Below are 15,169 nucleotides of genomic sequence, written 5' to 3' on the forward strand. Positions count from 1 at the left end.
CTGGGACCTGTTGGGAGATCTGCATCCTCTACATACCTGACATAGGCCAAAATACAGCGTCCTGACTCTATTTGCCATATGCTAATTCAATGCCTTCTTCAAGGTGGTCTCCTTATAGAGTGTCAAATGAGAATGATGACACAAACCCCTCTGTTTTTGGTTTCTTTGTCCTTTCTGGGCTCTTCCTACCATTTTTCCTTAGGTTTGGCTCCAGTGCTGAAGGTACCTTGGGAACAGAGCAGGAGACAGAAATACACTCATGAATAACCTCTTATTCCTTTCTCTCTCTACTTGATTCCTTTTCCTTTGACCACAGGGCTTTATTCTTTGTCCTCTTGTCTTGTTGAGACTTCCTTTAGTTAAATCCTTCTACTTTCTTCAGTGGATTTGCCCTCTTTTAACTGGGGACAGAAAATGGTCAAGGATTGCAAGGAAAGAAGCCAAAAGGGAAAATATATCACTAGATATTAAAAAAAAATCCTCATTACATTCTTCTTTAACCTAGAGGGGTGGGATAGGGAGGATGGGAGGGAGACGCAAGAGGGAGGAGATATGGGGATATATGTATATGTATAGCTGATTCACTTTGTTATAAAGCAGAAACTAACACACCATTGTAAAGCAATTATACTCCAATAAAGATGTTAAAAAAATACCCTTGAAATTTCATGGAATGTTATCCCTATTTTCAAAGTAAAAAGCTAGTGAGAGAAATTAAGGACAGTCAGATTCAAACCTATAACTTGAGGTTTCCGTGCTATAGAAATACACCAACCAGGAATATTTATTGGAGCCCCTACATTGTGCTTGAAGTTTTGGGAATATTAATAAAGCACAGGACATTGGCCCCTATCCTTAAGGAACTTACCATGTGGTTATGGAGATTAAGACTGTGCTATTGATTGTAGATGGCAAATGAATGTTCAGTGAATCAACACTATCATAGTTCATAGATAGAGTGATTGGTTCAGGCTGAGCTGGTGAAAGAACAGTTCATGGAGGGGGTGAAATGTAAGCTCATCTTAGAAATATAAATAGGATTCATATTGGTGGAGTGAAGGAGGAATGGTGGTCTAAGGGAAGGACATGACTATAAGAAATGTATGGAGGAGGAAGACAGAAAGTTTATTTGAGAAACAAATAATCCATTTCTTTAGTCAATCGTCTATGTAAGCAGTACTTAATAAGACTCAACAAGAAGTTTGGAGATGTCATATTTTAAGACATGGCTAGATTTGCCCCAATTAACAGTTTACTGAAACATGGCACTTGGGAAATGTTGTGACCTGGATATAAACTCTGTCAATGCAGTAGGGTGGCTGCTGTGAGCACACATGCACGTCCTAAGGGAAATTGGTGGTCAGGGTCCAGGCTCCAAAGAGTGTGGAAACTGGTTGTTGTTTTATCAAGGCTGCAATGATGAGAGTAACTAGGGAAGGACGCCAGGTATCTTTACAAGTGAGAAGAGTACAGAATTCAGAGGCTGTAATACTTGAAGACCAGGTGGCTACAGGGGAAGTTTGTTAGTGGGTGCAAAAGCTCTAATCCAAAGAAAGACTCCAGTCCTGAGAGTGGCAAGAGAAAGAGCCCCATCCCTGAGGGAGTCATCAGGATAAGGACACAGGCTTTATGGACAGGGTCACTTAAGCTCTCTGGGAATCTCATCCAATCTCAAGGCTTATGGATGACACACAGATGTATGTGACTTGCTCCAGGCTGCACAGTTTACTGGAAAGAATAGAATTTGGAGTCACAGTTTACTGGAATCCAGACCGTGTCAGTTTCACCATTGGCTATGTATATGATCTTGGGTCAGTAACTTTAATATCTATTAAAAATTTTTAAAAAATGGAGATGAAACTTCAAAATTAAAGAGTCATGTTGAGAATTGTTGGTAGATGAGATTATAGATGTAGACCATCTGGCACGTAATAGACATTGAGTAAGTATTAATTTTCCTTCTACTTACTGATATCACTTTCTCATTCTCAAATGCTTAAAGCCTCTTTCACCTAGACACCCACACACTACCTCAGATCAAATGCCTGCTGTCGCATTCATTATCTTCACTCCCAAGCCTGCTTTCTTCCTATTTCCTATTTGCATTTTATGGCACTACCATGCTCCCTGCTGGTAAGCCTTTTACCGAGAGGCTGTAAAGGATGCAGAGTCGGGATTAAGGTGAGGCAAGAGATGTGAAGTGTGCAAGTGCAGGGTCGGATCTTAACTTTATTGAATCTTTTGATATTTTGTTCATAACGTGTTTTTTTGCAATGCATTGTAGCTTAAAATATTGCATTAAAATATTTCTTATCTTGATTACTGAAGTTTTTGGTGCTTCCTTAAATATTGTGCATGAGGTGAGTACCTTTCCTGCCTTACCCTAGTCTCGGCCTAAAGTGATGCTCTGCCTGAAGGAATATTGTGTTTGTTCTGCATGTTGGTCTTTAAAATTTGAATTAGTCTACCCATGTTTAAAACTTAGGAGAAGTCACATAAGAATCCAGATTTCTAGCTTTTCTTGAAAAATTCTAAAACCTGGCAACACTAGACCTGCATTTCCTATGACAGCAGTTGGATAGAGAAGAGTAGTAGCAACCATCTGTAGAAGGTCATAAACTCTCCAGTTCGCCATAGTTCCTACCACTCCCTCTTATATGTACCAGTATGTTCCTATACTTTACCTCTGTACACCATCTTTTTCTTCTTATATTCCTTATTCTTTTCCTTCTTCTTCCTTCATTCCTTCCAGACTGACTACTTCATTCTCCTTTATTCTTTAAGTTACTCTTCTATCCTTTTTTTCTGGCCAGCTCTTCTCCATGTTATGCTGCCCTATGTCTATAGGATCAAAAAAACAGTAGAACTTTAAAAGAATTTAGTGATTTTTCAGTTTCTCCCTTTGATTATAGGCAAGAAATCTGAAACACAAGAAGGCTGAGACTTGTCAAAGGTCATACAATTAATAAATGAAACAAATTAGACCCAAGCCCATGTCTTTGAAGGTAAACTTCACGATTTCAACCTCTGATATTAATTTTTTTAAAAAGCCTCTCCTCTACTCTCCCCAGTCCTGGAAAGCTAACCCAAACACTAAGCCATTGTCATGGCAAGTTTTCACTGATAGTAAAATCATCTTTGTTTTGGGTTCCTTGTCCCAGAACACAACAATTTTGGCTAAAAATGCTGGGATGCTGTGGAGAAAGCAGAGTAAAATCCCCAGGGACAGCTGGTACAAGAGAAAATGAGTGTGTTTTTGCTGTGATAAATGACAAAAAAAAAGGAGGAAAGAGGACAGGCACTATTTCAGCCTGACTCTCGATGATCTTTGCCTTGGAGAAAGTTGAACCAGTTTTGCTGGACTAAAGCTAGGCCACACCTTTGCTTCCCTCTCCTATTTCCTTCTGTGGTAATAGCTAAGAAAAGTATCACAAAGCACCTGGAGAGTTTTCTTTCCCTTGTCATAGGTTTCAGTTGGGATAGTGTTATACTGGACACTTTCTAAACATCCTTTATGTCAACATTTGTTAGTAGGGATTGGACTCTAGGACTAAGGGTGACCCCTCTACATTACTGCCTAAGAGTGTGTGACAAAGAGTTGAGAAGGAGGGATGTGATAGTCTTTACCAGTTATTCAAACACTAACCTAGGTATTACTGTGAAGGTATTTTATAGATGTGATGAAAGTCTATAATCACTTGACTTTAAATAAGGGAGATTATTCTAAATAATTTGTATGGGCCTGATTCAATCCGTTGAAAGACCTAAGAACAGAGCTGAGGCTTCTCTGAATAAGGAGAACTTCTGCCTGTGGACAACAATTTATCTTTCCTGAGGGTTATGGCCTGCCTTTCTTGACAGCCTGCCCTATGGGTTTCAGACTTGCCTAGACAGCACTCATAATTGTGTGAGCCAGTTCCTTGCAATACATATCTCCTGCTGGTCTGTTTCATTGGTTGAATCCTGACTGATAAGTGGGGAAACTAGAGAGGTACCTAGATGGTATTGTTCAAGCACTGGCGTCTTGAAGATGCTAGAGTACTGGGGTGGGAAAAATGGACGTGCTTAGGTGCCAAATCTTAGTACAGATGCTTTTATAAAATCAGTCAAAGTTTTCTAACTTAGAATAAGTGGTTCACACTGACTACTAACAATGAAATAAAGTTTTATAGGGTGATAGGCATGGCCTATGTTCCAACTCTCCAAAGTGATGTAGATTTTATAGTTTTCAGACTTCAACAACTGAAGTTCCTCAAGCTAATAAACCAAGGTCATTTTCCAGTTCTGGATGTCATGGAAAAAATGTCAAGCAATTGCACATTTGAGAGGCTAGAGATAGAGGTAGGTGGATTTCATTGTACTTACCCTGGAGATCTCATTTAGATACAAGAAGTGCTTCCGTGGAACATTAATAATACTCAATCCTAATTATCAAAGCATTTCCCAACAAAATGCTTCCTTTCTCCAACCTCCTGCTTTCTGTCCAGGTCCCATCCCTTCACCACATTTCTTTTACAGAAGTACATCTCAATGTTCCTCTGCCTGGGAGAAGAATATCAGCTGAGAAGGGCTCAGGGCCTCAACTTGGGCAAACTCATTGGTATGGAAGCAGTGTGTTCCTGCTCCTTGGTATAGCTGAGTTAACAGAATTAGGTCTGTGTGACTCATAAATCATTTCAGAATTTTAGCAGAAATGGCATCTAAAAAGAAAACATAGATAAAGGACAGAGAGATCAAAATTTAAAAGTTAACTATGAAAACGAATAGAAAATGTGTTAAAATAGTGAGGAAAAGGCTGACAAGGTACTAACAAATGAATTAACCTCATATTTAATTACAGCACTTCTCCTTTGGGCTTCATTTAAACAATGTTACGTGTAGAGCTAGAGTTCTGAATGTCTGTTTCTTTTATAATGTCTCAGAAATGTTTGTAAAGGGCTACCAATCATATGTCTAAAGCCAGTGCTTTAAAGTTGTGATTTTGCAGAAAATACTAATCAACAATCATTTCTAAAAGACATTATGAAAGAAAAGACATTCAGAAGTCTAGGTCTATACATAACATGTATACACACATATATGGAAAGATATATATGTATATACTATGTACACACATATATGCATATATATAGACACACATATCTCCTTATAATATATAGGTTTACTGTGAATGGATTTTATTACAGTTCTTTTTTAAATTAATTGTGGTAAGAACACTTAACATGAGATCTATCCTTCGAAAAAAAATTTTAAGTGTACAATACAGTATTGTTAACTGTAGGTACAATGTTGTACAGCAGATCTCTAGAACTTATTCATCTTGTATAACTGAAACTTTATGCTTGCTGAACAGCAACTCCCCATTTTCCCCTCACCCAACCCCTGGCAACCACAATTCTACTCTCTGCTTCTTTGATTTTGGCTATTTTAGATACCTCATATAAGTAGAGTCATGCAGTATATGTCCTTCTGAGACTGGCTTATTTCACTTAGCATAATGTCTTCAAGGTTCATCTATGTTGTTGCATATGACAGAGTTTGCTTCTTTTTTAAGGCTGAGTAATATTTTCTTGTGTGTATATACCACATTTCTTTTTTTATCTATTCATCCATCAATGGACATTTGGGTTATTTCTACACCTTGGCTGTTGTGAATGACGTTGCACTGAACATGGGAGTACAAATATTTTTCAGGATCCTGATTTCAAGTCTTTTGAAGTAGTATTGATGGATCATATGGTAGTTCTATTTTTAATTTTTGAGGAATCTCCAAACTGTGTTCCATAGTGGCTGAGCCTTTTTATATGCCTACCAATAGTGTACAAGTGTTCAAATTTCTTCACATCCTTGCCAACACTTGCTATTTATTTTTTTAAAAAATAGCCATTTTAATAGGTGTGAGATGTTGTCTCATTATGGTTTTGATCTGCATTTCTCTTATGATTAGTGATGTTGAGCATTTTTTCATATACTTGTTAGCCATCTGTATGTTTTCTTTGGAGAATGTCTATTCAAGTCCTTTGCTCATTTTTTCATCTGGTTATTTGGACTTTTTTTTTTTCTTTTTGCTATTGAGTTATAGGAGTTCCTTTTATATTTTGGATATTAACCCCTTATCAGATATATGGTTAGTGAATATTTTCTCCCATTCTGTAGGTTGCCTTTTTATTATGTTGATTGTTTCCTTTGCTGTATAGAAGCTTTATAGTTTGATATAGCCCCATTTGTCTATTTTTGCTTTTGTTGTTTGTGTTTTTTGTGTCATATCCAAGAAATCTTTGCCAAGACCAATGTCCTGAAGCTTTTCCTCTATGTTTTATTCTAGGTGTTTTACAGTTTCAGGTCTATGTTTAAGTCTTTTTTTTTTTTTTTTTTTTAATGTCTGAAACATTTATATTAACATATTTCCATACATATTTCCATACAAATACAAATATAAGATTTTTAGAAATTTCATGTAATGTCTGAAACATTTATATTAACATATTTCCATACAAATACAAGATTTTTAGAAATTTCATGTAATGTCTGAAACATTTATATTAGCATATTTCCATACATATGTTTAAGTCTTTAATCCATTTTGATTTGATTTTTTTTTTATATGGTGTAACATAAGGGTCCAGTTTCATTCTTTTGCCTGTAGATATCCACTTTCCTTCACACCATTTGTTTAAGAGACTATCCTTTCCCCATCATATATTCCAGGCACCCTTGTTGAAGATCAGTTGACTGTATATGTATGGGTTTACTTCCGGACTCTCTAATTTGTGCCAATGGTCTATATGTCTATCTTTATGCCAGTACCATACTGTTCTAATTACTGTAGCTTTTAAAATATGTTAAAATCAGGAAGTGTGATGCCTCTAGCTTTGTTTTTCTTTCTAATGATTATTTTGGCCATTTGGGGTCCTCTGCGGTTCCATATGAACTTTAGACTTCATACGTCGAAAATCCTAAAGACTCCACAAAAAAACATTGGAACTACTGCAGGAATTCAGTAAAGTTATGGATGCAAAATCAACACACAAAAATCAGTTCTATTTCTATATACTAATAATGAACAATCTGAGAAGGAAATAAAGAAAAATCCCACTTACAATAGCATCAAAAGGAATAAAGTACTTAGAAATAAACTGAGCTAAGGAGGTGAAAGACTTGTAGAATGAAATCTATAAAACATTGATGACAGAAATGTAAAAAGACACAAGTAAATGTAAAGACAGATCATGTTCATGGATTGGAAGATACAATCTACAGATTCAATGCAATTCATATCAAAACCTCAATGACATTATCTAGGTACTTCAGAGAGGAGCTAAAGCAGAGGATATGGGGGACAAGTTTGCCCCAGGAAGGCCCCATAGGGTCCTGCTCAGTTACATGGGGAATTGTTTTTTAATCGATACAGAGTTTCAGTTTGCAAAGTTGAAAAGTGTTTTGTAAATATGGATGGTGGTGATGGTTGCACAACATTGTGAATATACCTAATGCAACTGAACTGTACACTTAAAATGGTAAATTTTATATGTATTTTACCACAATTATAACGAATAAATATTTTTTAAAAGTAAAAAAAATAAATAAAGTGAGTCTGTTGTAGGAAGCATAAAACAAAACAAAACAAAAATCTCAATGACATTTTTTACAGAAATATAAAAAAGAATCCTAAGATATATTATAGTTTGGAAGGGTCATCTCTTAGTTATAAGTTGTCTGGCAGCTTCTATATTTTAGTGGTTAACTTTCCCTTTGTTGAGGTTATTACTGTGGTGCATGTTTAGTGACATGGTGGTGGCAAGGTATTCCACTTGCAAATTGGAAATAAAAATTAACCACAAATGATTTACAATAAAAAATATTATGCCAACTTTCTTAAAATCGCTAAAACTTAAGTAACTATTTAATCAATCCCCAAACTTTAAAGCATTTTGAAGCAATCTGTTGGGTCAAAACAAAGTTTCTGTTACATACAAGTATTCTTTCTCATGTCATATTTGACATTAAAAACTTAATTTTCTTCTTTATACTTTACTAATCCTAAACTGGCCTCAAACCCAGGTAGATTTTCCTTCAGTGCTTAGTTCTGGATGTTGTTTTGATTTTCCCCCCCCTTCACCTTAGGGAATTGTCTGCCTTACTGATTCCAAAGAAAGTGTGATATATTCTCTATTTTGGGGGTAAAAAACCCTTCATGATCAAACTTTTTGCAGTTATAGATCTAATTTACAAAAAATTTTGAGAGCAATGCTGGTAGAGCAGAAAATTTGAGAATGATTCACTCTAAATCTTCCTTTTTTTTTTTTTAATTTTATTTATTTTTTTATACAGCAGGTTCTTATTAGTCATCAATTTTATACACATCAGGGTATACATGTCAATCCCAATTGCCCAATTCATCACACCACCACCCCCACCCCCCCGCCGCTTTCCCTGCTTGGTGTCCATACGTTTGTTCTCTACATCTGTGTCTCAATTTCTGCCCTGCAAACTGGTTCATCTGTACCATTTTTCTAGGTTCCACATATGTGTTAATATACGATATTTGTTGTTCTCTTTCTGACTTCACTCTGTATGACAGTCTCTAGATCCATCCATGTCTCAACAAATGAGTAGTATTCCATTGTATATATGTGCCACATCTTCTTTATCCATTCGTCTGTCAATGGGAACTTAGGTTGCTTCCATGACCTGGCTATTGTAAATAGTGCTGCAGTGAACATTAGGGTGCATGTGTCTTTTTGAATTATGATTTTCTCTGGGTATATGCCCCATAGTGGGATTGCTGGATCATATGGTAATTCTTTTTTTTTTTTAAATTTATTTATTTATTTTTGGCTGTGTTGGGTCTTCATTTCTGTGTGAGGGCTTTCTCTACTTGCGGCGAGTGGGGGCCACTCTTCATTGCGGTGCACGGGCTTCTCACTGTCGTGGCCTCTCTTGTTGCGGAGCACAGGCTCCAGACGTGCAGGCTCAGTAGTTGTGGCTCACGGGCCCAGTTGCTCCGCGGCATGTGGGATCTTCCCAGACCAGGGCTCAAACCTGTGTCCCCTGCATTGGCAGGCAGATTCTCAACCACTGCACCACCAGGGAAGCCCTCATATGGTAATTCTATTTTTAGTTTTTTAAGGAACCTCCATACTGTTCTCCATAGTGGCTGTATCAGTTTACATTCCCACCAGCAGTGCAAGAGGGTTCCCTTTTCTCCACACCCTCTCCAGCATTTGTTATTTGTAGATTTTCTGATGAAGCCCATGCTAACTGGTGTGAGGTGATACCTCATTGTAGTTTTGATTTGCATTTCTCTAATAATTAGTGATGTTGAGCAGCTTTTCATGTGCTTCATGGCCATCTGTATGTCTTCTTTGGAGAAATGTATATTTAGGTCATCTGCCCATTTTTGGATTGGGTTGTTTGTTTTTTTAATATTGAGCTGCATGAGCTGTTTATATATTTTGGAGGTTAATCCTTTGTCCATTGATTCGTTTGCAAATATTTTCTCCCATTCTGAGGGTTGTCTTTTCGTCTTGTTTATGGTTTCCTTTGCTGTGCAAAAGCTTTGAAGTTTCATTAGGTCCCATTTGTTTATTTTCGTTTTTATTTGCATTACTCTAGGAGGTGGATCAAAAACGATCTTGCTGTGATTTATGTCAAAGAGTGTTCTTCCTATGTTTTCCTCTAAGAATTTTATAGTGTCCAGTCTTACCTTTAGGTCTGTAATCCATTTTGAGTTTATTTTTGTGTATGGTGTTAGGGAGTATTCTAATTTCATTCTTTTATATGTAGCTGTCCAGTTTTCCCAGCACCACTTATTGAAGAGACTGTCTTTTCTCCATTGTATAGCCTTGCCTCCTTTGTCATAGATTAGTTAACCATAGGTGCATGGGTTTATCTCTGGGCTTTCTATCTTGTTCCATTGATCTATGTTTCTGTTTTTGTGCCAGTACCATACTGTCTTGATTACTGTAACTCTGTAGTATAGTCTGAAGTCAGGGAATCTGATTCCTCCAGCTCTGCTTTTTTCCCTCAAGACTACTTTGGCTATTTGGGGTCTTTTGTGTCTCCATACAAATTTTAAGATTTTTTTGTTCTAGTTCTGTAAAAAATGCCATTGTTAATTTGATAGGGATTGCATTGAATCTGTAGATTGCTTTGTGTAGTATAGTCATTTTCACAATATTGATTCTTCCAATCCAAGAACATGGTATATCCCTCCATCTGTTGATGTCATCTTTAATTTCTTTCATCAGTGTCTTATAGTTTTCTGCATACAGGTCTTTTGTCTCCCTAGGTAGGTTTATTCCTAGGTATTTTATTCTTTTTGTTGCAGTGGTAAATGGGAGTGTTTCCTTAATTTCTCTTTCAGATTTTTCATCATTAGTATATAGGAATGCAAGAGATTTCTGTGCATTAATTTTGTATCCTGCAACTTTACCAAATTCATTGATTAGCTCTAGTAGTTTTTTGGTGGCATCTTTAGGATTCTCTATGTATTGTATCACGTCATCTGCAGTGACAGTTTTACTTCTTCTTTTCCAACTTGTATTCCTTTTATTTCTTTTTCTTCGCTGATTGCTGTGGCTTGGACTTCCAAACCTATGTTGAATAATAGTGGTGAAAGTGGACATCCTTGTGTTGTTCCTGATCTTAGAGGAAATGCTTTCAGTTTTTCACCATTGAGAATGATGTTTGCTGTGGGTTTGTTGTATATGGCCTTTATTATGTTGAGGTAGGTTCCCTCTGTGCCCACTTTCTGGAGAGTTTTTATCATAAATGGGTGTTGAATTTTGTCAGAACCTTTTTCTGCTTCTACTGAGATGGTCCTATGGTTTTTCTTCTTCAATTTGTTAATATGGTATATCACATTGATTGAGTTGAGTATATTGAAGAATCCTTGCATCCCTGAGATAAATCCCACTTGATCATGGTGTATGATGTGTTGTTGGATTCTGTTTGCTAGTACTTTGTTGAGGATTTTTGCATCTATATTCATCAGTGATATTGTTCTGTAATTTTTTTTTTTGTAGTATCTTTGTCTGGTTTTGGTATCAGGGTGATGGTGGCCTCATAGAATGAGTTTGGGAGTGTTCCTTCCTCTGCAATTCTTTGGAAGAGTGTGAGAACATGGGTGTTAGCTCTTCTCTAAATGTTTGATAGAATTCACCTGTGAAGCCATCTGGTCCTGGACTTTTGTTTGCTGGAAAAATTTTAATCACAGTTTCAATTTCATTACTTGTGATTGGTCTGTTCATATTTTCTATTTCTTCCTCTCTCAGTCTTGCGGGTTATACCTTTCTAAGAATTTGTCCATTTCTTCCAGGTTGTCCATTTCATTGGCATAGAGTTGCTGGAAGTAGTCTCTTAGGATGCTTTGTATTTCTGTGGTGTCTGTTGTAACTTCTCCTTTTTCATTTTGAATTTTATTGATTTGAGTCCTTTTCCTCTTTTTCTTGATGAGTCTGGCTAATGGTTTATCAATTTTGTTAATCTTCTCAAAGAACCAGCTTTTAGTTTTATTGATCTTTGCTATTGTTTTCTTTGTTTCTATTTCATTTATTTCTGCTCTGATCTTTATGATTTCTTTCCTTCTGCTAACTTTGCGTTTTGTTTGTTCTTCTTTCTCTAGTTCTTTTAAGTGTAACGTTAGATTGTTTATTTGAGATGTTTCTTGTTTCTTGAGGTAGGCTTGTATAGCTATAAACTTCCCTCTTAGAACTGCTCTTGCTGCATTCCAAAGGTTTTGGATCATCGTGTTTTCATTGTCATTTGTCTCTAGGTATGTTTTGATTTCCTCTTTCATTTCTTCAGTAATCTCTTGGCTATTTAGCAACGTATTGTTTAGCCTCCATGTGTTTGTGCTTTTTACGTTTTTTTCCCTGTAATTCATTTCTAGTCTCATAGCATTGTGGTCCAAAAAGATGCTTGATATGATTTCAATTTTCTTAAGTTTACTGAGGCCTGATTTGTGACCCAAGATGTGATCTATCCTGGAGAATGTTCCGTGCACACTTGAGAAGAATGTGTAATCTGTGGTTTTTGGATGGAATGTCCTATAAATATCAATTAAATCTATCTGGTCTATTGTGTCATTTAAGGCTTGTGTTTCCTTATTAATTTTCTGTTTGGATGATCTGGCCATTGGTGTAAGTGAGGTGTTAAAGTCCCCCACTATTATTGTGTTACTGTTGATTTCCTCTTTTAGAGCTCTTGGCAGTTGCCTTGTGTATTGAGGTGCTCCTATGTTGGGTGCATATATATTTATAATTGTTATATCTTCTTCTTGGTTTGATCCCTTGATAATTATGTAGTGTCCTTCCTTGTCTCTTGTAACATTCTTTATTTTAAAGTCTATTTTATCTGATATGAGTATTGCTACTCCAGCTTTCTTTTGATTTTCATTTGCATGGAATATCTTTTTCCATCCGTTCACTTTAAGTCTGAATGTGTCCCTAGATCTGAAGTGGGTCTCTTGTAGACAGCATATATATGGGTCTTGTTTTTGTGTCCTTTCAGCAAGCCTGTGTCTTTTGGTTGGAGCATTTAATCCATTCACGTTTAAGGTAATTATCGATATGTATGTTCCTGTTACCATTTTCTTAATTGTTTTGGGTTTTTTTTTTGTAGGTCCTTTTCTTCTCTTGTGTTTTCCACTTAGAGAAGTTCCTTTAGCATTTGTTGTAGAGCTGGTTTGGTGGTGCTGAAATGAGGTAGACTTGTATAGCTATAAACTTCCCTCTTAGAACTGCTTTTGCTGCCTCCCATAGGTTTTGGATCATTGTGTTAGCTTTTGCTAACATCGTGTTAGCAAAAGGAAAAAATTAGCTTTTGCTTGTCTGTAAAGCTTCTGATTTCTCCATCAAATCTGAATGAGATCCTTGCCGGGTAGAGTAATCTTGGTTGTAGGGTCTTCCGTTTCATCACTTTAAGTGTATCATGCCTCTCCCTTCTGGCTTGTAGAGTTTCTGCTGAGAAATCAGCTGTTAACCTTATGGGAGTTCCCTTGTATGTTATTTGTCGTTTTTCCCTTGCTGCTTTCAATAATTTTTCTTTGTCTTTAATTTTTGCCAATTTGATTACTATGTGTCTCGGTGTGTTTCTCCTCGGGTTTATCCTGTATGGGACTCTCTGCGCTTCCTGGACTTGGGTGGCTCTTTTCTTTCCCATGTTGTGGAAGTTTTCGACTATAATCTCTTCAAATATTTTCTCTGGTCCTTTCTCTCTCTCTTCTCCTTCTAGGACCCCTATCATGCGAATGTTGTTGCATTTACTGTTGTCTCAGAGGTCTCTCAGTCTGTCTTCATTTCTTTTCATTCTTTTTTCTTTGGACTGTTCCACAGCAGTGAATTCCACCATTCTGTCTTCCAAGTCACTTATCTGTTCTTCTGCCTCAGTTCTTCTGCTATTGATTCCTTCTAGTGTAGTTTTCATTTCAGTTATTTTATTGTTCATCTCTGTTTCTTTGTTGTTTAATTCTTCTAGGTCTTTGTTAAACATTTCTTGCATCTTCTCGATCTTTGCTTCCATTCTTTTTCCAAGGTCCTGGATCATCTTCACTATTATTATTCTGAATTCTTTTTCTGGAAGGTTGCCTATCTCCACTTCATTTAGTTGTTTTTCTGGGGTTTTATCTTGTTCCTTCATCTGGTACATAGCCCTCTGCCTTTTCATCTTGTCTGTCTTTCTGTGAATGTGGTTTTTAATCCTGTGGCAGCAGGATTGTAGTTCTTCTTGCTTCTGCTGTCTGCCCTCTGGTGGATGAGGCTATCTAAGAGGCTTGTGTAAGTTTTCTGGTGGGAGGGACTGGTGGTGGGTAGAGCTGGCTGTTGCTCTGGTGGGTATAGCTCAGTAAAACTTTAATCTGCTCGACTGCTGATGGGTGGGGCTGGGTTCCCTCCCTGTTGGTTGTTTGGCCTGAGGCAACCCAACACTGGAGCCTATCAGGGTTTTGGTGGGGCTAATGGTGGACTCTGGGATGGTTCACGCCAAGGAGTACTTCCCAGAAGTTCTGCTGCCAGTGTCCTTGTCCTCATGGTGAGCCACAGCCACCCCCCGCCTCTGCAGGAGACCCTCCCACACTAGCAGGTAGGCCTGGTTCAGTCTCCCCTGTGGTCATTGCTCCTTCCCCTGGGTCCTGATGCACACACTACTTTGTGTGTTCCCTCCAAGAGTGGAGTCTCTGCATCCTCCAGTCCTGTCAGAGTCCTGCAGTCAAATCCCGCTAGCCTTCAAAGTCTGATTCTGTAGGAATTCCTCCTCCTGTTGCTGGACCCCCAGGTTCAGAAGCCTGACGTGGGGCTCAGTACCTTCATTCCAGCGGGTGGAGTTCTGTGGTATAAGTTTTCTCCAGTTTGTGAGTCACCCACCCAGCCGTTATGGGATTTGATTTTATTGTGATTGTGCCCCTCTACCATCTCATTGTGTCTTCTCCTTTGTCTTTGGCTGTGGGATATCTTTTTTGGTGAGCTCCAATGTCTTCCTGTCAATGATTGTTCAGCAGTTAGTTGTGATTCTGGTGTTCTCGCAAGAGGGAGTGAGAGCACGTTCTTCTACTCCGCCATCTTGGTTCCAAATCTTCCCAACTCTTGCTTGACTTATTTGAAGGCCAAAAACCGAGTACAATGTTAGTAGCTCTTTTCCAGTTTACCCAGCAACTATACTCAGGCCCTCAGTAAAGGATTTTCCAAGTGAAGAGTCCATGAAAAAAATCAGGAGGTAAGCATTGTATACAAATATGCACATCTGTATACTCACAGGATCATGTAGGGATTAGAGATGATGTAATTAACACACCATATCTTAGATGACTTAGAAACTAAGAAAAAAATGTTACCTTCCTCACTTATATCGCAATCATTTTTGGTGTATTGAAGAAGATAAGTACATTTTCAGAGAATTTTACCAGTAGAGAGGAAACAGGATTAACGTTTCAGAAGGGATTTAGATTAGCCATGTGTAGGAATTATTTTAAGAATTTTCAGAGACTAGAACAGCTACATGTAAAAGAACGAAATTAGAACATTTCCTAACACCATACACAAAAATAAACTCAAAATGGATTACGGACCTAAATGTAAGGCCAGACACTATAAAACTCTTACAGGAAAACATAGGCAGAACACTCTATGACATAAATCACAGCAAGATCCTTTTTGATCCACCTCCTAGAGAA

The sequence above is a fragment of the Balaenoptera acutorostrata genome, chromosome 12, assembly GCF_949987535.1.
Source record: "Balaenoptera acutorostrata chromosome 12, mBalAcu1.1, whole genome shotgun sequence".
In the NCBI taxonomy this organism is placed as follows: Eukaryota; Metazoa; Chordata; class Mammalia; order Artiodactyla; family Balaenopteridae; genus Balaenoptera; species Balaenoptera acutorostrata.